Raw genomic sequence first — 22,421 nt, forward strand, 5'->3', positions numbered from 1 at the left:
GGCTGCCCACTGCTCACCAAGGGTGGTGGTTAAAAGCAGAGGACACATTTCGTTGTTTCCCCGTGTGCTGTGCTGCAGGGTTTCACAATCACACAATCACTTTCACGAGTTTGCGGCGTTGACTTGGGCTCCAAATTCTCCAGATCTCAAAGCAAGCCTAGTCCATGGAGAGGCTATTTCACACCTGTCTTTCACAAAGATCTGAAGCTGACATCATGACGGCAAGACGCACCAGCATGGGTTCAGGAGGTCAAAGGTGTGTTGTATTTGTATAGGTGTTAACATTTACAGTGTGTTGCTTCGGTGAATGTGGGGATAGAGTGGGGATAAAACTCTACACGTGTGTACGTGTGTGTGTGTGTCCTCTGCGTGTGTCTAGGCATGTTTTAGAGCACGTACAGTTTCGTTTGTATGTAAGAGTGTGTGGAGCAGGAAGGTGTGTGTAATTGCTCATTAACGGCAGCACACTTGAGTGAGCAGGAGGTGAGTGTGCTAACGAACACGGAGGTGTTATTAATCACCAATTAATAACCGTGGAAATGCTCCCAACCCTGCCTGTCGCCTCTCTGAGGTGGGGGAGGAGAAGGGGTCTGCCATGTCCGCCAGTTGAATTTCTCAAATTCCTCAAAACCGCTGTACCTCCTCAACCCTGTACGATCACCAAAGCCACAGATGGAAAAACTACATTTGCTAAAATTAAGACAAAACATTTAAATTTGTGCTTTAATGTAGAATATTGCTGTTGCGTTTTTTTTTACGAGCACATTAGCCACCTTTGGAGGTTAAAGTATTTTGGCCAACGCAGTCATAACCGCACGTCCAGATTACCGTAGCACCCTCCTTTCAGGTCTTCACGCTAGCTACACTACCTACCGTTCAAGAGTGCAGTAAAAACTCCAGCCGAGTATCTGCATTCCTGTGGAGAGGAACTACTGGGTTCATTAACCAAACACTGTCGCTTTAAAAGCACAATTAATTATCAGAAAAACCTTTCTCATTCATTTATGATTCTGCTTGTACGTAAATGTTTAAATGATTAAACTTTTGACCTGTATATCGAGTTGTTTATGTCTGTTCTAAATGACATATTTCACTGTAGTGCGGTGAATATATGCAGTTGTGTGTAATATTCCGTATCACACACACACGCCATATGTCTGCTATATCCCAGTCCTCCGGTGTAACATTAGCTGCTATGGATGCTCCCCCTTCCATCCCAGGCAGAAGCAGGTTGTGTGTTAACCAAGAAGGGTGCCAACACTGAGGCAGGATCTCTGGTCAGCGCGCGGTCAATCCCCCACCCGGGGCTGTTCTCATGTCAAAAGCAAAGTGATGCCAGGCAATCAAATATTTTCCCTTTCTCTGACCTCCACGCCATTGTCTACGGCACCAGCGCTCCCGTACGCGCTCTCTGCCCGGCGCAGTGCAGGGCGCGGTTGCCAGGAGGCGGCCCGTGGTGGTGGGCTGGGCGGGAGCGGTGCAGCATGGCGCAGGGTGGCGCAGGGCACCGGGCCTCGCGCTCCTCTCCTGCGCGGTAACGGCCCACGGAGCCGCTTCACGCAGAGCGGCCAGCTGTACAGCAAATGTGCCGCCCTCCGACTCCGCTCGAAAGCCGCGCCCGGCCAAGTGACCCGCACCCCCGCGTCCCCCCGAACCGCCCCCTCAACGCCGCGGCCCGCCGGAGCCCCTCCGCGCCTTGGCTGATCCGCGGCCCCTGTCACCGGACCAAAAGCGCTGCCTGGTAGAGGTCACCCCCAAAATGGGCTTTCTGGAAATTTCCCCGGCCTTGTTGGTGTTTACAGATGTCCTTCAGAGTTAAAAAGCGGGCGGGGTCTCGCGCATCAGGGCTCTTTAAATCCAGCCGCGGCTTTCGGACGCAGCGGGGCGGAGGAGGGGAAAACAGGTTCCCATGGAGCTCCGAGGGTCAGGGGTCACGCTGCTGTCAGAGAAGAACATTCTGAAGTGATGTCTTGCTGGCGAAACCCGACCGCTTATCTGTCAGAGAGGCCTTCACATTCTTCTCCACAACTCATACCGGGGCTTCGGTCATTATCTCCCGGTTCCACCGACACGCCCAGGAGCTGTCTGCATATTCCTATTCTAAACCACAAAATCAACTCTGAACTCTGTTTAAAGGACAAGCAGATCCGTAAACCCACACCTTCAACGGACAGGAAAAGATGCGACAGCTTTGATGGCGCTGGCGGCAGCTGAGATGGAGTAAATCCCCTCCCCCCCCCGGCCCGGTCGGAGCGCCATGCCAGCAAACTCCGAGCGCAGGAGCGGGCCAGCTGCCTTCTGCTCCGCTGTAAAATTGCTCCTTGGTCGGTGGCGATATCGGGGTTTTTTTCCCCCGCCTTGATAGGAGCATCACATCAGGTCCCCGAACAGAGCGGCCAGCTGTACCGCGAACGCGGGCGGGGTCCATCTGGCCCTCGCGGGCGGGGCCTTCATCTCGGGGCACGCTGGGTGGCTGGCGCGCTCCGACCGCTCCGTCTGATTATCATGTTAAATGTTCCGCCGCCTCCCCGGTCCGGGCCCCCGTGCTCGTGCATCAAGACGTGCTGGCGCCCGACGCGGCGCGGCGCGGCGTCCAGGTCGGGTCGGCTGCGGGTTGGACGCTCGGCTATAAATAGCGGCGTCGGTGTGCGTCGGTGACGGCGGCCCTAAAGAGAGCAGCGTCTGCCCCATTACCTACGCTAATAACGGCGACAGCTGAGCGCGGATGACCCCGCACAGCCTCCCCTCTCCGCCACAGATGGCCATTAAAAGGGCCGAGTGTCCCCTTTTCAGGGGAGAAGGTATTTAGAGCTTTTTCCAAATGAGGACTTTTTCGGCACTTTCTTGGCTCGAACTGGCCGTGCGGCAATCGCCGGCCGGTCCAGTTTTAACCCCCATTGTCATTGAGGGACTGCGGCGGGATGGCCGTGCCTGGCCTGGTTATTAGGCCCGTGCCGATCGGCGCCGACTCCCAACAATTTCATATGCAAATATTCCCTTTAATATCGCTGGGATCACTTCCACAGAAGCATCCGGAGACGCGGGCTCAACTCGCCAAGCCTGAAGAAAGTTCTCTTTTATACAAGGAAATACACTACAGTGCAAGGTGTCCAAGACACAAGGAATTCTGCTCTTAACCCTGAACATCGTCGTGCCGGATCTACTGAAGGTTCTGAACCTTAATGCTAAGAGCAGCTGACCGGAGCCCAGAAGAAAGCAACTAGTGAGTCTAGACCTCAAATGACAGGTACACAATCAAAAGAGTTCTAGCAGCACGCACACACACACACACACACACACACACACACGTAGTCGGGTTTTAAGAAATCACGCGCACTCCACTGCCACCCACACCCACACAAACAGGGGTAGAAAAATTCCATCTGAGCCTGTTTATGCAACACGAACGCGCTCCTGAAAGAATCGCCCGCCGTGTTTAAATTTGCCGACACCGCCTCGGCGCACGTCCCAAACAGAGAGGCGGTTTGGTTCCAGATCAATGCGCCGCGCTCCCACGGAAGAAAGCAGATAATGCCGCGTAATGAAAGACCCACCAAACAAGCAGAATAAATGAATGAATAAAGGTGGCGGGTCTGGAATGCAGACACCCACGTACCGCTGGCGGTGGAGACGCGTCTGTTTGAATTTCGAATTTCCTTTCAATTATTCCACCTGAATACAAATGCGGCGAAAACAAGTAGAGACGGCGTGTAAGGCTCGCATCCTGCGATGCCACGGGGTATCAGCCAAACATGCACCCAGAATGTAAAAAAGGCCAAGGAGTTGGATTCCTGGTGTTTGTCCAGGGTTTTAAGATACGTTTTGTTGCCACAGAGGTTCTCATTTCTGGCACATTCTGATGTGTTTTAATGGCAAAACATTCTACTTATGTTTTGTAGGGTGGTAACACGCTTGCCTGTGAACCAGAAGACTCAGGTTCTAATCCCACTTACTACCATTGTGTCCCTGAGCAAGACACTTAACCCTGAGTGTCTCCAGGGAGGGGGCTGTCCCTGTAACTACTGATTGTGTCTCTGGAAAAGGACGTGTGATAAATGCCGTAAATGTAAATGTATCATCACGGTGTCAGTTCAACACCCGGCACAGGCTTGATGTGCTGCTCAGTTCATCCCTCAAAATTACAATATGAGCTCGACTCATATTTTGACTACTTGTTACACTGAACGGCACACTGTGAAATCCTTGGTGAGCTTTTATGGTCAAATATGTTCAAACAAAAGCAAGTCAGTGAAAGCAAGACTGATTTATAGATGATGCATTCATTCATGGTAGAACATCTGAATAATGAAGAACTCAGCTACTGGATAAGGGTGAGTGGTGATCAGTGTGGGGTCACCAAGATGAGGCTTGTTTGCTGACTGCAACCAAAAATCTGACGGCCAAGCAGCGTGATTTAAAAAAAAAAAAAACAAACGGAGCCCATCTGGGACATGTTCTACTTCCCCTATTGTCCTCCTATCCAGGAAGGGTGTCAAGAATGTTTCAATGTGCCTGTGAATTCCTTTTTCTGCGTGGCCATGAGTGTGTGGGAATTTTTACACTGTTACAATGTGTGTAACATCCATCCATGCTGACCACCCACATGCAGGTTACTTCAGGGCAGCACCATAAAATAAGCACATATGTGGCAAGAATAATACTGCATTCCTTCAGATAACAGGGAGAACTGAGGCTAAACTACTCTACAAGCTACCATGATAAATAATTACTTATTAATTTACATACAATACATACAGTTTTTGGCCTGCCTTTTAATTTCATCTCTTTTAAACTTGCCCTGGAGCAGAAACCACCCTTGTCCCCGAACAGAATTAATTTCTTCAAACATTTAAGGAAGGCAAACAAAATATCTGTTTGAATCAAAATCTAAAATGAACAGCATTCTAATATTTTTTGTTTTAATTGGTGGCTTTTTTTAAAGTTGTGTCCAAGGTCAACTCTGTAAGATTTTTACAAAATTTTAATTTAAACAGTAATAAGTTATGTATAGTTAATGAGCCCCCCAGATTCATGTCTTGGTATTAAAACTGCATAGGCAAGGGTAAACTTTCTATAATTTGTTTTGATAAATTCATGAAATGTAATTAAATCCAAATTACAGTCTAAAACCAAACCAATTGTAAAATTATAGCTGAATTGTTTGCACTTTGAATATCTTTAAGATAAAATACCACCACATAAAAAAAAACTATAAAACACTATAACTATGCCATGAAATAAAAAAACATGAGATCTTAAGAATTTGACAAAGTGTTGTTTTTTCCACCCAATATATGCTGATAGAGGTGACAAAACTCAAATTATCACTTTTTTTAGTTTAAAAAAGTAACTTAATCTCATTTTAATTCAGGAATTCTTATCCGGGATAAGGGTGTTGTCTGATCCAGGGCCATTGTACAAGTCCAAACTTTCAGAAATAGTATATAGTGTATCGTTTATAGTATGAGTGACACTTACCAAGCATGTGATTGGCCACATGAACCTGAATGTCCCACTCACTGTAGAAGACCATCTGACATTTGATGCACTGGTAGGTCTTCTTCTAGGTGCAGAAAGATTTTTGGAATGATCAATCATTTCGAATTGCTGCGATAGACCATTGATCAACCTGAAACCATACGTACATGCCCCCTCACCTCTTCACTTTGTGATGGGCTCCCTCTGGGCAGCGGGGACACCTGGGGGGTCCTGAGCTGGCCCTCGCCCGCCGCATCCCGGTGCACTGTTTGCACGTGGGCCTGCAGCTCTCCCTCGGACTCGAACTTCACGCCGCAGCTTGAGCAGCGGGCCTTGGCCACTGGCCGCCGATGACGTGGAGGAAGATGAGGAGTAAGAGGAGATGCCTTTGCTCTTGGCCTCGCCGGGACTGAGACTCTCCCCCTGGCCCACGGCGGGGGCGGTGGACGCGGGCGGCAGTACTCAGCCCCTGCTGCTGCTGCTGCTGCTGCTGCTGCTGTGCTGCTTGCGCCGTTGAGGGCGGGGCTGGAACTCTTGCTGGCCCGCGGCGCTGACGCAGGCGGCGCACAGCCCGTACTGCAGGCCGTTGATGTCCAGCTTCACCAGGTCCTGCTTGGAGCGGAACTCCTTCAGGCAGGAGGCGCACATTGAAGAAGTTTATGGTGCTGCTGGTGCTGGCCGGGCTGGTGGTGTGCAGGGGCGTGTGCGGCGGGAGGGTGGCTGTTGGTCTTCTGCATGTGGAAGGTGCCGTGGATCTTCAGCTCCATGGTGGAGGGTGACCGTCTGCATGCACACCACGCAGCGGAAGCCGTCAGGGAGTTGCGCAGGTCCGGGTGCATCTAGACATGCTCCAGGAAGTCCTCCTCGCTGTGGCAGCGGCATCTTGCAGATCCGGCAGCTGCCCCGGTGTCCAGGCCTCTTGCTGTGGGTGACCTTGTGCTGCGGTCAGCGTGAGCAGCGAGGGGAAGCGCTCCCCGCAGATGGGGCCATGTAGTTGCTTGACGGGGCCCAGTGGGTCTGCATGGTGCTCCCGGAGGCCGGCCTCGGAGAAGAAGGTGCGGGAGCAGACGTTTGCACTTGTGGTTGCCTTTGATCATCTCTGCCTTCCTCTTGTGAATTGGCGCTGTCGCCGGGGCGGATGTTGTGTCCCGGAGCTGGTGGTTGGTCAGGAGCGATTCCATGGTTGTAGGGGGAGGCCCGCAGAATGTCGCAGCTGGACATGACCTCGGAGGTGTCCACGTCTTCCTCGCTGCCGTCGTGGCTGTTGTTGGGACTCGCCAGGCTGCCGCCCCGCCGTGGCTGTTGTTCAGGATGCCCTGCGTCTCGCCGTCCTCTTTGCCGGCTGCGTCGCCGGCGCCGTTTGTCCCGCAGTTCTGGGACTTCCCCTCAAACACGCAGTGCTTCTCGCGCAGGGCTCTGTCTCTCCAGAAGGACGATGCATGGAAGGCCTTGCTGGCAGAAGCAGCAGTTTGTACTTCTTGCTGTGGTGGTGATGTGCACTGGAGCTCCACACCTCGGTCCCGACGACTCTCCACAGAAGATGCACCTGTGAGCATGGCCCTGGCTCTCCAGGTGGCTGTGCTTCACGTGCAGCTGCAGGTCTGCCTCGTGCCGGAAGTCCCTGTTACAGGACGTACAAGCGATACACCTTCTTCTCGTTGCTGTGCTTGACCGCCAGGTTGAAGCTGTGTGGAGACCCTTGGAGTCAAAAACCTCCTGGCAGCGAGTGCAGCTGAGAACACAAATGTGTGTGCATGTTCCAGCAGGTGCTTCTGAAGATCATCTACCGACGTGAACTGCTTGTCGCAGCTCTCGCATAATGTAGTAGGTAGAGGTGATGGTGAAGTGGACGGTCACATGTTTGAGCAGGGGACTGCCTGACTGGGGAAGTCCTTGTTGCACTGGGGACAGGTGAGCTGGGGCAGTAATACTCCGTCTAAATGGTCTGAGGTGTGTTTTGAAAGGTCCAGGCTGGTGTATTTGGCACCACACCTGGTTGCAGATGACCTCGCTTGCTGAGCGAGAAGAGGAGCCACCATGTTTGAGAAAGGGCTGGTCGATGGACATAGGAGAAGATGGACTTAGTGCTCTGTGGGGACGCTTTCCGTTGTTGATGTAGTTCAGCGCCAGAGGGATGTTCTTATGGTTCTCCTTGATGTGCTTGTTCCAGCTTCAGAACACTGTTGAAGATGGGCGAGTTGGTGCAGTAGGAGCAGGGAGTACACCTCCACTATGGGGGTCCTTGGAGCTGACGGCCAACGGAGAGTCAAGCGCAAGCTGCCCGTGGTCGCAGTGGGTCTGCCGCACGTGCTCCTCAAGCGTGGCCTCGGTTAGAAATCCCATGAAGCAACTGGGACAGAAGAACGCGTTGCTTTCCTTGGCAACAGGACTGGGGAATCCATGGGAGCAGCGGATGTGCTCCTGCAAAAGCGTTGAGGTCGCGCCCAGGATCTCCGGGCAGAAGTTGCACTGAAGAAGGGCGTCAGACTGGCTGGCCAGCAAGGCCGAGGGCTCCTCTGCGGTGGTGAACCTGCTTCAGGTGCTCATTCAGGTTGAAAAGAGAGGGAAGCACCTCCAAGCAGAAGTGACAGGTGTGGGCCTGCTCAGGCTTGTCCAGGTGGATGGTCTTTAGGTGGATCTGCAGAACTGCCAGGCTGGAGAAGGCCTGTTTGCTGCAGTAAATGCAACTGTAGGAGAGTTTTGGCTGCTTGGCTGCCCTCCCCGCGCCATCCGAAGAGCGCTGGCCCGCCCTCTTCCTCCTCCCACGCGCTTTAGGAACGGGCGGAGCCGCGTCCACCATCGTGGAGCTGTCCACGGAGAGATTGGAGTCCGGGGTAGTACTGGACACAGAAGTGTAACCTACGGTGAGCAGGGACGGGCTGTTGCTGTGGTTACTGGACTCGGGAAGCTGGTGCGCGTCCATGTGCGAGTACATCTCCTCCACCGAGGGGAAGTGCTCGGAGCAGACCGCGCAGGTGTGTCCCTTTCGGTCACGCCCATGGGCTTGATCGATATGACTGAGCAGGGTCCCTTCGTCCCCGAACGGCTCGTGGCAGTAGATGCACGCAGGCCGGGTCCCAGCGCCCCCTCGTCGGACGGGGAGCACTCCGTGTGGCACTCGGGCGAGTGTGCCGCTGCAGCTCCTCGGGAACGTCGAAGCCCTCCTCGCAGCGCTGCACTTGCGCGTCTCCCTCAGCTTCCAGTCGTCGGCGCGGGAGATGCGGCGCCCTCCTTCCCGCGCTCGTTGCACCTGCATGTGGCTGTGGAGGGAACTGGGGGACAGGCAAGCCGCGGCGGCACACAGAGCATTTGTGCGGCTTCGTTGGTGGCGTGGGTCTTCAATGTGGATCTTCAGGTGGTCGCTGCGGGAAAATGCCGAATCGCACTCGCCGCAGTGGTATTTCTTGTCGCCGGTGTGCAGCTTGACGTGCCGGTCCTCGGCTGCGCTTGTGCTTGAACAGGCGGCTGCAGCAAGGTGCAGCTGAAGGGGAGTCTTGTCGCTGGGCCCGCTCGTGGCGCTTCAGGAAAGCTGAGGCGGCTGAACGACTTGTCACAAAACTGGCACGGGTACGGACAGGCCAGAAGCCCCCTTCCTCTTCACCAAAATTCATCCTCATCAACTTGGCCTGGAGATGCCTGGTCTTTACTGGAGGGTGAAGATGCTGGCCAGGAACATGAAGGGTCATCCTCAAGGTCACCAGCATCTGTATGAAAAAAACCCACAGACCTGCAGATTATAACTCATGTTTGAAATTACTAGATCCAATGAGTGGAACGGAATAAAGCATCAAAATTTTTTTTTTTTTTCTGAATTAACGATTTCGCTTGATGAAGATGCAGGCAACCAGCCTGAATTCATTTTATATCCATGAAGCCTGCCGTACTGGTTGGCTTTGACCACATTTGAGCAGGGGTTCAGGGGTGGGGGGGGTTGTTGGCGACGCATCTCTCTCCCATTGTCTCGGAATCCAATCCAAATTAAACTGAATTAATCAAAACACATTGGGCATGCTACTATACCAAAGCTTTTAACAAAGCTAAATGGGGATTTTTTATTTCAGATGAAAAAAATCAGAGCAGATTATTTTTTTTTCTCACATGGATTCATTACGCTTCCATAGAACTCCACTTATGTTCAAATTAGTACCATTTTTATTATTTGTCAAAGTATTGTTTTTTCCATTGAATAAAGTCAAGCACACGTTGCCTTTAATTTGCCACACTACTTTAAACTTTTCATCTTGAGATGTGCTTACTACAAACAATGCCTCTCTTTGGGTGTCGTTTTTAAGAAAGTTACATGTTGAATAAGTCATTTAGTGCGTAATAAGGCGGAGAAGGAAGAACGAGAAAATGAAATGCGTTTTACCACAATTAACCTTGTATGTGGCCATGTAATTACTAGACCTGCTGGGACCGAAAAAGCAATCGCTGACATTTTCCACCCAGGGCTGGTCTACAGCAGCTTTAAGATGGACGCCCCACGTGAGGTGGGAATGAGAACATTTCCATTATTCCTCAACAATCACTTCAACTGTTTCGGCAAATAACAGACCTTAATATGACCCGGTGCAAGACAAAGAGATTATAATAATTAGAATTACATTGTTTTTCTTTCTTTCTTTCTTTCTTTCTTTTTTTTAACCCTCTTTTTCTGAGTTTTACTTCAGGAAGGCATGAATCATGATGAGCGCAGGCATATTTCTGGCAACCAGAGGACAAATTACAAGCAGCGGTGAAAGGTGCTTCTGGAAGAACAGTGTGGCTGCGTTCAACACTGTCTGCGAGAGCTCCGCTCAACGTGAGAAGGGAAAAAAGGGAAATTAAAAATGCATGTAAAAGTGCCACGGTGACAGTTCATCAAAGCTAGTGCTGATCTGTCAGGGAGGGCTGGGCTGGTCTACAGTAAGACGCTGGCATCCTGGCAGCCGCTCGGCACGGCATGTGGCCAGGGCCCTGTGCCAGCAAGAGCGGATGCCCCGCCAGGTAGCTCCAAGGACGGACAGGTGCGGGCCCTGACCTCGGTAAACTGGACAACTGTCAGAAAAGCCCCTCCCCAACGCCGCCCTCCGCGCCCAACTTATCTAAAGGAACCGTCTGCAGATTGAAACAGGAAGCTCGTGACTCTGCCTGCCGCGGGATGAGGGGGGCCGCCTTCCAGGAGGTCAGGAGGTTGCTGGACACTTCTTCCTCGGCACCTCCGAAGTGCGCTGAGCTTCCGCGTGGAAGCGAATCATGACGCTCCCTACCCTTTGGAAAAATGTGAGTCAGATTGGAGAACAGGAAAAACAAGGGGAAACGGCGGAGATTTTATGGGTCAGAAGAGGGAAAATTGAATTCTGGACGTCTGGAGGTGCCCTCTCTCTGAAGAGGGTGCGGGGGAAATGTCCTATCTGCAGGAAACAGAAGGGGTTCAGGGGGGGTCGCACCTCTATTTCTTCTTCAGGGCGCTGAAAGGACGGCCCTGGCACGGCGCCCCGCTCCGCCCCGGCCTTGCCAGAGTGGGGTTCACGGACACGGCTGCTGCCGTCCCGCTCTTTTTAACGGCTTAGAAGAGCGCCGGTTTGTAGAACGCGCTCGTGCACGGGTTCTAACATGGCCATCTCCTTTCTCCATCTCCAAAAAACAAAAAGAGTCCTGAATGAAGTAGTTCTGTCTCACCGCCAGGTCCCGTTCTCGGCGTACACGGACACTGAGAATGTGGCGAGCGGCCGTGGACGAGAGCGCCGTGGCCTCGGGGACTCGGAGGAAAGAGACGGCGTCTGGTTTCATTTTTCCTCGCCGTGTTTTTTCCCTCCTCCGCTCGAGAGGGAGAAATGGCTGCGGCCCAGCGGCCTGAGTAAACACCAGCGCCGCCACGTTTCCAGCGGGCCCCGCGGGTCGGGGCCGGAGCGCGGCGGGCCCTGTCTGAGCCTCGGCCAGAGGGGATGCAGGAGCCTGACAACCGACACCCTGCCAGCGGAAGGGCTACCTTTGTTGGGCTGCCAAGGCCTTCCTGAGCCCCCCACCCCCGAAACCAGAGGCCTGTCAGAGGCCAGGAGAAAGAGCTCCATCTTGAAGCTCCTCCCCCTCCCGCCTTCTTTCCTTTGCTGCTTCTCGGCTGCTCCTCTTTTTCTTTTTAATATTTGTAGGCCAGAACAAAGCAGCACATTTGCCAGGCCGCTCTGGGACAGCTGGGGACATCTGTTGGCAGGACAGAGTTCACCAGTGAGGACGGGTGTCAGACATCGATATTCTGCTAAGAGACTTGTGGAAATTCCTATGAACTGAGGAGTGCATCTTTTTTTTTTTACACACACACACACAGACACACACACACACACACACACACACACACACCTTTAGAAAGTAGAAGAAAGTGAAGTGATTGTCATTGTGATACACAGCAGAACAGCACACGGCGACACAGTGAAATGTGTCCTCTGCTTTTAACCATCACCCTTGGTGAGCAGTGTGCAGCCATGACAGGCGCTCGGGGAGCAGTGTGTGGGGACGGTGCTTTGCTCAGTGGCACCTCGGTGGCACCTTGGCGGATTGGGATTCGAACCGGCAACCTTCTGATTAACTGCTAGGCCACCGCTGCCCCAGCCGCTGCCTCCACAGCCCCCTGGTGTATTTTTTTTCATGCAGTCAGTGACAGTGGAACCTGCAAACTGTAAAACCTCTGGTAAATCCAACCGATATGTTAGTGGTAGGATGATTAATCAGGTCGATGAATTGCATTTATTTTTTTTATTACATTTTCTAAATATTTTGGTCATTTCTTAAGACTGAATGTTATAACTTTAAACTATTGCACAATCAGACAATTGTCATGGAACGCACAATTAAACACAACATGTTAACTCATTTCAAATTATTACTAAATAACTTGATTGATCAGAAAAATTAGGGGCAGCCACGTTTATTCCCGTTGGGCCTGGCTTATGACGGCGGCATCTAGGCTGAACCTTTAATAGGCTGTTAGGGGAGCCGCCGCTGTCATTCAGAGGAGGCTTTTCTTGGTGCTATTTGGACTGCATTAACCATGGCTTGCGGGGCCTGGGATAAAGAGTGAAAACTAAGCAGCAACCTGCCACTTCTCGCAAAAAACACCACGAAACCCTTGAACCGGTCGTAAGGCCGGCGTGACTCTGCTTACTGTTAACGTCACTGTATTGGTCACAGAATAAAGTAGATTCCAACTGAAACAGCTGGATACCTGGAGCACAGGTACATCATCACAAGTTCTCCAGGTCACATCCTGCCATCAGCACCATCCCTCTAACCCAGTGGTTGCAAACCGATTTTTCCCCTGAAGACAAGCTAGGACCCACCAACCCCAAATCCTTCCCACACACACGCATTAAAGGAACAAAATTACAAACGTTTTTTTGCTAATAAAAATGAACAGCATTTGTTTTGTCCATATTCTCCCTGTTTTACACTGTTTTTACACCTACAGCGTTATACAGGGTTTTGATTATTGGGATTTTAGATCTTTAATGTCAACAAATATCAGTTTTGGTAACCTCGGTGCAGATGAAATTGTGTAGATCCCCTGCAATCTCTCGCGGACCCCCAGGTCTACCCAAACCGAGACCCACAGCTAAATCTATCGTGCAGACAGGGAGAAGAAAGCAAAGCAATGTGACCTCCGACTAACAAGTCCAACGTTGAAGTGGACGTTTCCATGGCGAGGGTGCTTGACTCGTAACAAAAGGACAGAAGCGACGTGGAGAAGTGAGCCAGAGAGAGGAAGGAACAGGTAGTGGTGTATATAGAGATAACGAGGGAACGCGGAGGTACTGCGGCATGGTACGGTGCTAATTGCCGCCACAGGAAGGAAGGGGCTTGTTTTCGGGGCTCCGATTGGAGCTGTAAGGATGTGAAAGTTCAGGTGAATGTAGCACCTCTCGTCTGTGAGCGGGCTGTGAAGACTGGCACATTAAGAGGAAAGTGTGTCCATCCGAACCGCTCCCATTCACTCGCTGGCACCACCAAAGTTTGTGAAAGTCCTCGGCCGAACGTGTTAGAAAAATCACATTTGCGGTGGCAGAATACCTGGGACCTGCTCAGAGCCAACCAGTATTTTTTAACACCAATACTTCTCGCCGCTAATTAAAATGAGCCTATTAAAAATCGGCAGCAGCGGGACATTATCAGATATTTCCCTTCATCATATTGTTATTATGCCCTAAAATATCTGGATGGGAACCAACCAAGGTGAGCTGGATCAGAACTATTTCAATGCGTAAAAGACTATATAAAATTTCTATAAATTTCTATAAATAGTGGCCATAATAATTCAATCCAGAACCATGACGCACGATTATTGGACGGGGACAGGATGAGACCAACTAAAAAGATCTCTCACTGGGCCATGGAAACACTATCTGGCTATTAAAAGCATGAGACTAATTGGAAGTCAAGAACCTGATTCTTCAAATCACCAGTTCAATGGTAGACTACCGTGTGAAGTTTGGAAAGCCTGGACTGAGAAGGGACGTGTGATAACTCTCTCCCCGTCCATCGTCATCAGTTACGTGGAGTACGTGGATTAAAAACTGTTGTATATCTGCGCAAATGTACTTTTTTTTTTGTCGTTGTGTTGATTCATTAAGTTAAAAGCGACGGTCAGCTTGTCTGGTGTGACCGCGGCTAGCGCTGGCAGAACGGAATCCTTCAGACGCTCTGCATGTCCCCCAGGAGAGCTGATGTGTCGCCGCGAAGCACCTCCGTTTCTGCAGCCGCGTCTGAGCGGTGCGATGTCACCTCCGGCACAGAGTCGAGCCCCGGATCGTGCTGCCGGTGCGGAGGGCAGGTTTCTTCTGAGGTGATCACTCTCGGTCGCTGGAGAGGCTGAAGCCGGAGTGTCTCACATTGACAGAGATCCACTGCTGCAGGAAAGCCCTCCAAGATAAGCAGGGGTTTCGGATTCGCTTGATTACTTCACTCTAAAAAAATTAAGAGTACGGATTTGAGTGACTGGCTAGATGTATGAGTGGTCACCACATACCAAAAGTGGTCCAGGGATGGAGAACCATTGAATGGGCAACGGCAAAAGTGCCTTCAATGGGCATGTGAGCATCAGAAGAGGACTACAGTGCAATGGAAGAGTGGGTCCTGGCCTGGTGAGCAGGGGTGCTGAATTTAATCTCGTAATCGATGCATCACGATCTACGTTAACGCTCAAAATGAATGCCTCTGAACACCATACACAGATTTGGCTGCGCTTTGGAGCTGCATTTATTTGCCGTTTCACTGGTGTTTGCTTGAAACTGTTTAACACTCGTCACTGTTTAGCTTCAGTGGGAATTTGCTGAAATTGACACCAAAAAAAAAAAAAAAAAAGTGTTATCAAAATGTTGATAATCGTAATCGATTCAAATGGAATTGTGAGATCAGTGAAGGTTCACACCTCTTCTGGTGAGTCACATTTGATGACTTGGTGGGTGTGTGTTGCTGATATGGGGAGGACATGGCAACATGATGCATTTTGGGAAGGCAAGGCAGTATGATACTTAGAAACCTCGGGTCCTTCATTCATATGGATGCTACTTGATAGTAAAGGGAAGTGATTGTCATTCTGAAACACTGCAGCACAGCACACGGTGACACAACGAAACGTGTCCTCTGCTTTTAACCATCACCCTTGGTGAGCAGTGGGCAGCCATGACAGGGAGCAGCGTGTGAGGATGGTACTTTTACTCAATGGCACCTTGGCGGATCGGGATTCGAACCGGCAACCTTCTGATTACAGGGCCGCTTCCTTAACCGCTAAGCCACCACTACACCAAGCTACCACCAAGCTAAAGATTGTTGTTGACCAATTACAAGTGAAATGCTATTCAGCTTTTTAAGAAAATATTCGATATTAAATATACTATATTAATGCTAATAGAATTTGAATGTAGTAGCTTTCAGTGAGTCAGATGATCTCAATTGATTCACTCACAAAATTCTCACTTTTCTTCATCACCCCTTCCCCTTTCCTTATCCTCCCCCCAAGGAAATACAATACACTTCTTTACTCATCACAGCCAAATGTCAGTCCCCTTGACACAGATCAATCAAAACGCCACTGGAGACGGCCACAGGGGGACCAGCACTTCCTGTACAGTCAGGCTGAATGTGACCGACTGGGTCAAAATGTGTATATATACACACACACAAACACACACACGCACACACACACCTTACATAGGCTATCCATTTCTAAAAGTGGCATTCATAATTCTGAACTGTTTGTTTTGTTCACTTTCATTTTAATCTCTCCCCTCGCTCTGTAGGGAAGGGAGTGGCCGGCCACCGGCCGCTTTGTCCACATTACGCCCGTCCCCCAGCTCAGACAGCAGCGTTTGGTCATCATCCCAGAAATCACAGCGCGCTGGTGGCTGCCCAGGAAAGTCAGACAAATGAAGGGCTGCGGGAGGGAAAGTAGGACAGTCAGTCATGCCTTACACCCTCACAGAAAGGCGGACACCAGACACACTTCCAGGCGCTGTTCCGTCAGCAGACCTTGGGTGTACAGGATTGTGTGCACAGAGAGGAAGAACAATGGCTACAGAATTTTTTTAAAACTACTCATTCATAATTATGTGTGCTGATGATTCATTAAATTGCTGTAAACGTTACATGAAGACAAAACAGAAATAAAAATGTCAGGCTCAGACTGGCCTCTGTGGACTGATATTGCGCTGTGTATGTGCGAGTGTGTGTATGTGAGGTAACCAGCTCAGGTGTGGCAGAGCAAACAGGAAGGCAGCTCCACCCGGGGCCTTGGCTGGCCCGGCGTACCCTGTGGCCCTCTGGGTGGGGGCAATCTGTCCCTCGGCTCAGACCCCCGCCGCCCCCCTCGCCTCTCCACTTCCCCGGCCACAGCGGGGTGAGAGCGACAGGCTGTGGCGGTAGAGGACACAAACGCACGGGCTGATTACTCACAACAGCCCGGCCATTTCCTGATACATCCTGTCCCCTGATTTCAGATCTGCGGCGCATTTACAGCCATAACAGCAGTAATTCCCAACTTCTACAAACCAGAGGTGGCCAACATTAAAACTCTGGGCCACAACCTGGTACCAACTGGACAACACATCAAACCACTGACCATAATTCTCATCTCACAACCAGAAATCACTGTCTCGGTGCACTGTTGATGGAATAAATCAATCAACACTCCTCAATCTGTACATGTTGTGTTAGACATAGCAATATGGCCTGAAAACAATAATCACAATGCATGATAAATGTGTCTTGATGCTTTGAAATTTCATCTAAATTCCTGTCTCTAAATAAACTGTAAAAATGCTAAATTCTGACATGTATTGAATAAAATGAAACCAATGTGAAGAATTAAAAACAAAGTTTAAAGATTTTCCTTGTCTCTGAAATGGCGTGGGCTCTCAATTCTCTCCACGGATTCGCTTCCCTCCGCTGTTGAGCCGGTTGCGGGTCGAATGCAGCATGCAAGGCGCTGTGCTCTGGAACCCATCCATGAATCTTGCTGAACTTTGACCTCACGACCAATAGAAACAAGGCATGGAAGTGGGCTCTCAAACCAAGATGGAGGAGAGGTTGACTAGAACGATTTAATTCAACTGTATCATCTTTCAGCGACAGCGAGAGGGAAGACACGTATGCGCAAGGAGACTTCTGGATGGACAAAGTGTGGAGCCGTCGGCTTTAACGGGCAGAGAATCGAACATCGAAAAGCAGAGTACATGCTGTCTGTTTAATAATAAGATTAAGTTTAATACTCGATGGGCATGATACAGTGCATTTGTATGAAACAAGCCGGGATATATAGAGTATATGGCCCACTCCCAGCTAGAAGTAGAGGTGTAAACCTTCACTGGTCTCACGATTCGAATCAATTCCGATTATCAATGCCTCGATATCAAGGGTGATGGTTAAGAGCAGAGGACACTTTTCATTGTGTCAACATGTGCTGTGCTGCAGCGTTTCACAATGACAATCACTTCACTTTCACATCACTTGTTTTCAAATTGCTGTGTGGACACTTTGATTTGCTAAAATTTGATTTGCTAACAGAAAAACTGAGTTTAGTCCTCGCTCACCTTGTATCAGTCGTACATGCACATTTCATGCACACATTTCTCTGCATGCTTCACCAGGTATTCCTCCACCACACCAATCAAACCGTTGCAACCTGAAGCCACAAACGGCAGAAAAATGGCTGGCGCAGACGTCCGTGCAGTCAGGTGAGCGCGGACTGAACGCAGAGCGTCTTTCTGTAAAGCCGCCTTCATACGGAACGTGGAATATGCGTGTTTTTCTATGTCGTAGAGGCTCCTAGAAGCAACTTTTCTCCATCCCCGCTTCGTGTGTGTGTGTTGAAGTAGCCCGCTTGGATTCTACTGGTCGCTCGAAAATATGTCACGCGGCGTGGCGGTCAAGGTCCAACGAGAATAACTACGCTCTGTAAGTCGCTCTGGATAAGGCTGTAAATGTAATGGGAATTTTTATACCGCCACCAGAAAATCACCAAGCAACGTCGTGATGATGTAATCGATTATGTCGCGCACTGAATCGATGCAGAATCGTCCTCGTCTGCATCGCAATGCGTCGATTATGCGATTAAACTCTACACCCCCGGCTAGGAGGGTGCAGGTTTTTATCAGAACAACCACGATTAGAGCGCCGGAGCCTTCAGCCCCGTGACCCGCTCAAACCGGTCAAATTCCGAGCACCAGTCTGGCCGTCCCAACCGCGTCCAGGGCGTCCGCAGGAGAGCGCCGAGACGCGCATCAGCATTCACCGCGGAAGGCTGACCCCTCACCCGCGCCTGATTAATGCCGCATAGCAGCAGTCTGATTTCCACGTCAAGCCTCACCCTGTCACTACCGGGACGGCCGGGCCGGTGCGGAGCGAGAGACGTCCCGAGCAAGACGGTGGACTTGTTCACGCCTCCCTGTCTGAGATGTCAACATTTCCTGCCCTTCCACTGCCGAGCCCGACAGACAGACAGAGCATTCATTAATAATTATCCATGCCGTGCGCGCACACACACACACACACACACACACATACACACACTTATACAATACACACACATATATACACACACACAGAATTATACAATACACACATACAGATACATACACACAGAGATACACACTGATACACACACACACTTATACAATACACACACATATATACACACACACACACAGACTTATACAATACACACATACAGATACATACACACAGAGATACACACTGATACACACACACACACGTATACAACACACATACACACACTTATACAATACACACACATATATACACACACACAGACTTATACAATACACACATACAGATACATACACACAGAGATACACACTGATACACACACACACTTATACAATACACACACATATATACACACACACAGACTTATACAATACACACACAGATACATACACACAGAGATACACACAGATACACACACACACTTATACAACACACATACACACACTTATACAATACACACAGACTTATACAACACACACACACATACACACATACAGACTTATACAATACACACATACAGATACATACACACAGAGATACACACAGATACACACTCACACTTGTACAACACACATACACACACTTATACAAAACACACACATATATAGACACACACACACACATACACACACACACAGACTTATACAATACACACACACACACACACACATACACACACACACAGACTTATACAATACACACACACACACACACAGACTTATACAATACACACACACAGGTGCGTGAGAGGTAAACTCCAGCAAGTATTTTGTAGGCTACTTTTCATTCTTCCGCCGCAGGTGCCAGAAAGTGAGCGGGCTTTTGCGGGAGACAGGCTGCAGATGTCCTCCTCCCCGTCCTCCTCCTCCATCACCACGGTAATACACTCCGGACGAGGCGACGTCTTCATCCTCGCTCCGCCGAGGCGGGCGGGCAGGACTCGGGGACGGGTGGGACAGATGGGTAGGTGGGAGAGAGGACCCTCGGTCGCAGGGCCATGGGCGTGTGCCGCTCGTTATTTATTTATTTTGGACCCCGTCTGATCTGCGTCCCCTCTGGACGTAATTACCGGCCCGCTCTAATTATTTTTTTACTGCGCGCTAATGGCGCGTCGACTGCCGTTTTACGCGTCTGCGCGTAAAGCGCGTTTGTGGGCTGCCGTTAAGCCGCGCCTCGACGACCCCTCACCGGGAGGTCGGCCTGACCTCCCTCGTCCCTCCACCTCGTCCCTCCACCTGGTCCCTCCACATATCTCCACGGTAGCGGAGGTTTTTATTCCTCAGGACGCCTTGTGTCATGCTGGGAAATGAGGCCCGGAGAAGAGCGTCTTTCGCGGTCCGAGGAAGGAAGGAGAGTTCGTGGCGTTCCGACGGGAGCTTCCTCACACACGCAGACAGAACCAGAGGGAGACGCGGGGGACCTCGCGAGACCTGGACAGGGCCGGGGCCCTCTGCAGCAGTTAGTGTCTTCATTAGGGGGACGGGAGCAAAGGTGCCGCGCGGCCCCCTGGGAAATCAGGCCCCCGTCCCGCGTGATGGATGCCGGCCGGCCGATTAGGATGCCGCGGGGCCGCGCCTCCTGCGGGCCCCGGCCGCCCTTTATTCTGCAGGGCTTAATTAATGCGGCCGGTCGGGCTCCCCGGCTTTCGGCCGAGAAGCACTTATATCCGGCGCTCGCCCGGAGTCCAAATCCCTCCGACTCCCTGGCGCTCCGGACTTGTTTATTCCGCGCTACAGGTACGGCATTCCTATTAAGGCCGGGCCCTCGCACAGGAAGCAGCTGAATTATTTACCGATCGTGGAGAGCCGGCGGAACGGCAGCGCGTCTTGTTTTTCAGGTTATGAAAAAAGACATGATGAATCATCCATGAACATTAAAAATAAGTCTGTGTGTGTGTGTGTGTGTGTGTGTGTGTGGGTCAGTGTAAACTCGGAAGGTCTGAGACGAGCAGGATCCGGCCTGAATACCGAACTCCGTCTGCTCCGGCGTGGTAAAGGTGAGGGGCAAACAGGGCGAAAGCGGCACGTTGAGGGGGGAACGCGGGAAGAGGAGGATCGTTTGGCACGACACCATCAGCGGCGATTTAATACAAAAAAAAAAAAAAAAAACGAAAAGAGACCGACACCGCGACCTGGAAGCAGATAATCAGGGCGGCAAATGGCGCTGCGATGGCGGCCGCGTGAGCCGCGCCTGCTGCGCTCCACCGACGTGCAGGTGAACAATGCGGCTAATCTCCGCCGCGGCGGCCCGCCCGCGCCATGGCAACGCGTGGCGGGAGGAGAAAAATAATAATAATAACCACGCGGGGAGACAAAGGCGGCGGACACCGAAGAGACGGAGGAGAGAGAGCGGAATGGGAACGGAGCGGCGGCTTAAAAGTAGGGGAGATAAACAATGAAGGGAGGGAGGGATGGATGGAGGGATGGAGAGGGGTGGGTGAGTGAGAGGCACTGACACGGAGCAGCAGCAGCGCGCGCGCACACACACACACACACACACACACACACACACACACACACACACACACAGAACACAGGGAGAAATCAAATTTGCACGAACAGAAGAAAAAGCAGCGGCTCGGACGAAAGGCAACACACTGGGGTATTTGTCTGGCTGTCGGCTCCGCCGGCCTCCTCGGAAAGTTTATTAAACGAGGGCCCTTCAAGTGAAGCCTCCCCACTCACTCACTCACTCACCCACCCACCCACCCACCCACCACCGGAGAGCCGGGCTGCCGGGGACCAGGGGGTGGAGAGAGAGAGAGAGAGAAAGAAAAAAGAAACGGCATCTCTCGGCCCCCCCGTCTCCCCGAGATTCTTTTATTTCTGCCGTGCATTAAGCCCCCCCCCTCCCCCTGGTGAGCGGCGCTCCTTCCTGGTGTGGATAAAGCCCTCCCCGGGGGTGGCCGCCGGTAATTTCCAGCTCCTCCAGAAACTCAGGTATTAGAAAAGGCCGCTCGGGGACCTGCCACAATGCACCTCCACAATTTCAGCCGCTCGGAGAAAAAGAGAAGCCCCCCCCCCCTTCCTGCCTGAGCCCCCCCCCCCGTTCAAATTTCTGAAGTGCAGTCGAGGAGGGGGGGGGGGCAGTCCCGCGGGACGGAACGCCGGCAATAGAAAATCCACTGCATTCCGGGGAGCAGCACTTCCTCTCTGGTCTGGCGGAGCCGCGCCTCCCCCCGGCCCCCCCGGCCCCCACCGGAGGCTTTTTACAAAACATGTGTTGCTGACATGTTGACAGATTGCTCAGTGAAGTGTTGGGCGCGTGCACCGCGGCCGGCCATTTCCAGGGACGCCGCTTCCTGCGCCGCCTCCTCCACCTGAGCTGCCGGCAGAACAGCGGGGACGATGTGGACGGACCCGCAGCCCGTGGCCTTTTTTTGGGGGTGGGGGGTGGGAGACCATTTTAATCCGACCGCGGGAGAACTGCGTGTCTGTCGGTCTGCGCGTGGTTCGGGGAGGAAAAATGGCCGCCTGGAGATGCAACAAGCGCAGACCAACCAGAAAAGCTGGGAATGTAGGATACGATCAGACGCTCCTATCAGGGCATCGGCGCGGTAACGTCTCTGTCGCCTGGCGGCGGTGAAAGTGCTGCCGTGGCAACAGAATGGAAATGGGGATCATAATGTATTCATGGTGGCGAGGACCTGCGGGCTGCAGAGCGCACTCCCGAGGGACCCTACTTTACCCTGAGCCCTGCGTGTCTGGGTAAAATCACTCCACACACACACACACACACACACACACACACACACACACACACACACCACACACACACACACACACACACACACACACACACACACACACACACACAACATACCGGGAGGGGGGGGGGCAGACAGAGACGGAAATGAAGAGGAATGCAATGTGGGGAAAAGAGGAAAGTAAAGGCCAGGCGCACAGATG

General features: G+C 51.5%; 1 pseudogene; it reads right to left on the bottom strand.

The window, feature by feature from the left end:
• Window positions 1–1,381: 1,381 nt before the first annotated feature.
• LOC114787901 (zinc finger protein 521-like) overlaps window positions 1,382–22,421 on the bottom strand; it is a 52,716-nt pseudogene continuing 31,676 nt past the window's right edge.

Source organism: Denticeps clupeoides, chromosome 4, assembly GCF_900700375.1.
Source record: "Denticeps clupeoides chromosome 4, fDenClu1.1, whole genome shotgun sequence".
NCBI classification, from domain to species: domain Eukaryota; kingdom Metazoa; phylum Chordata; class Actinopteri; order Clupeiformes; family Denticipitidae; genus Denticeps; species Denticeps clupeoides.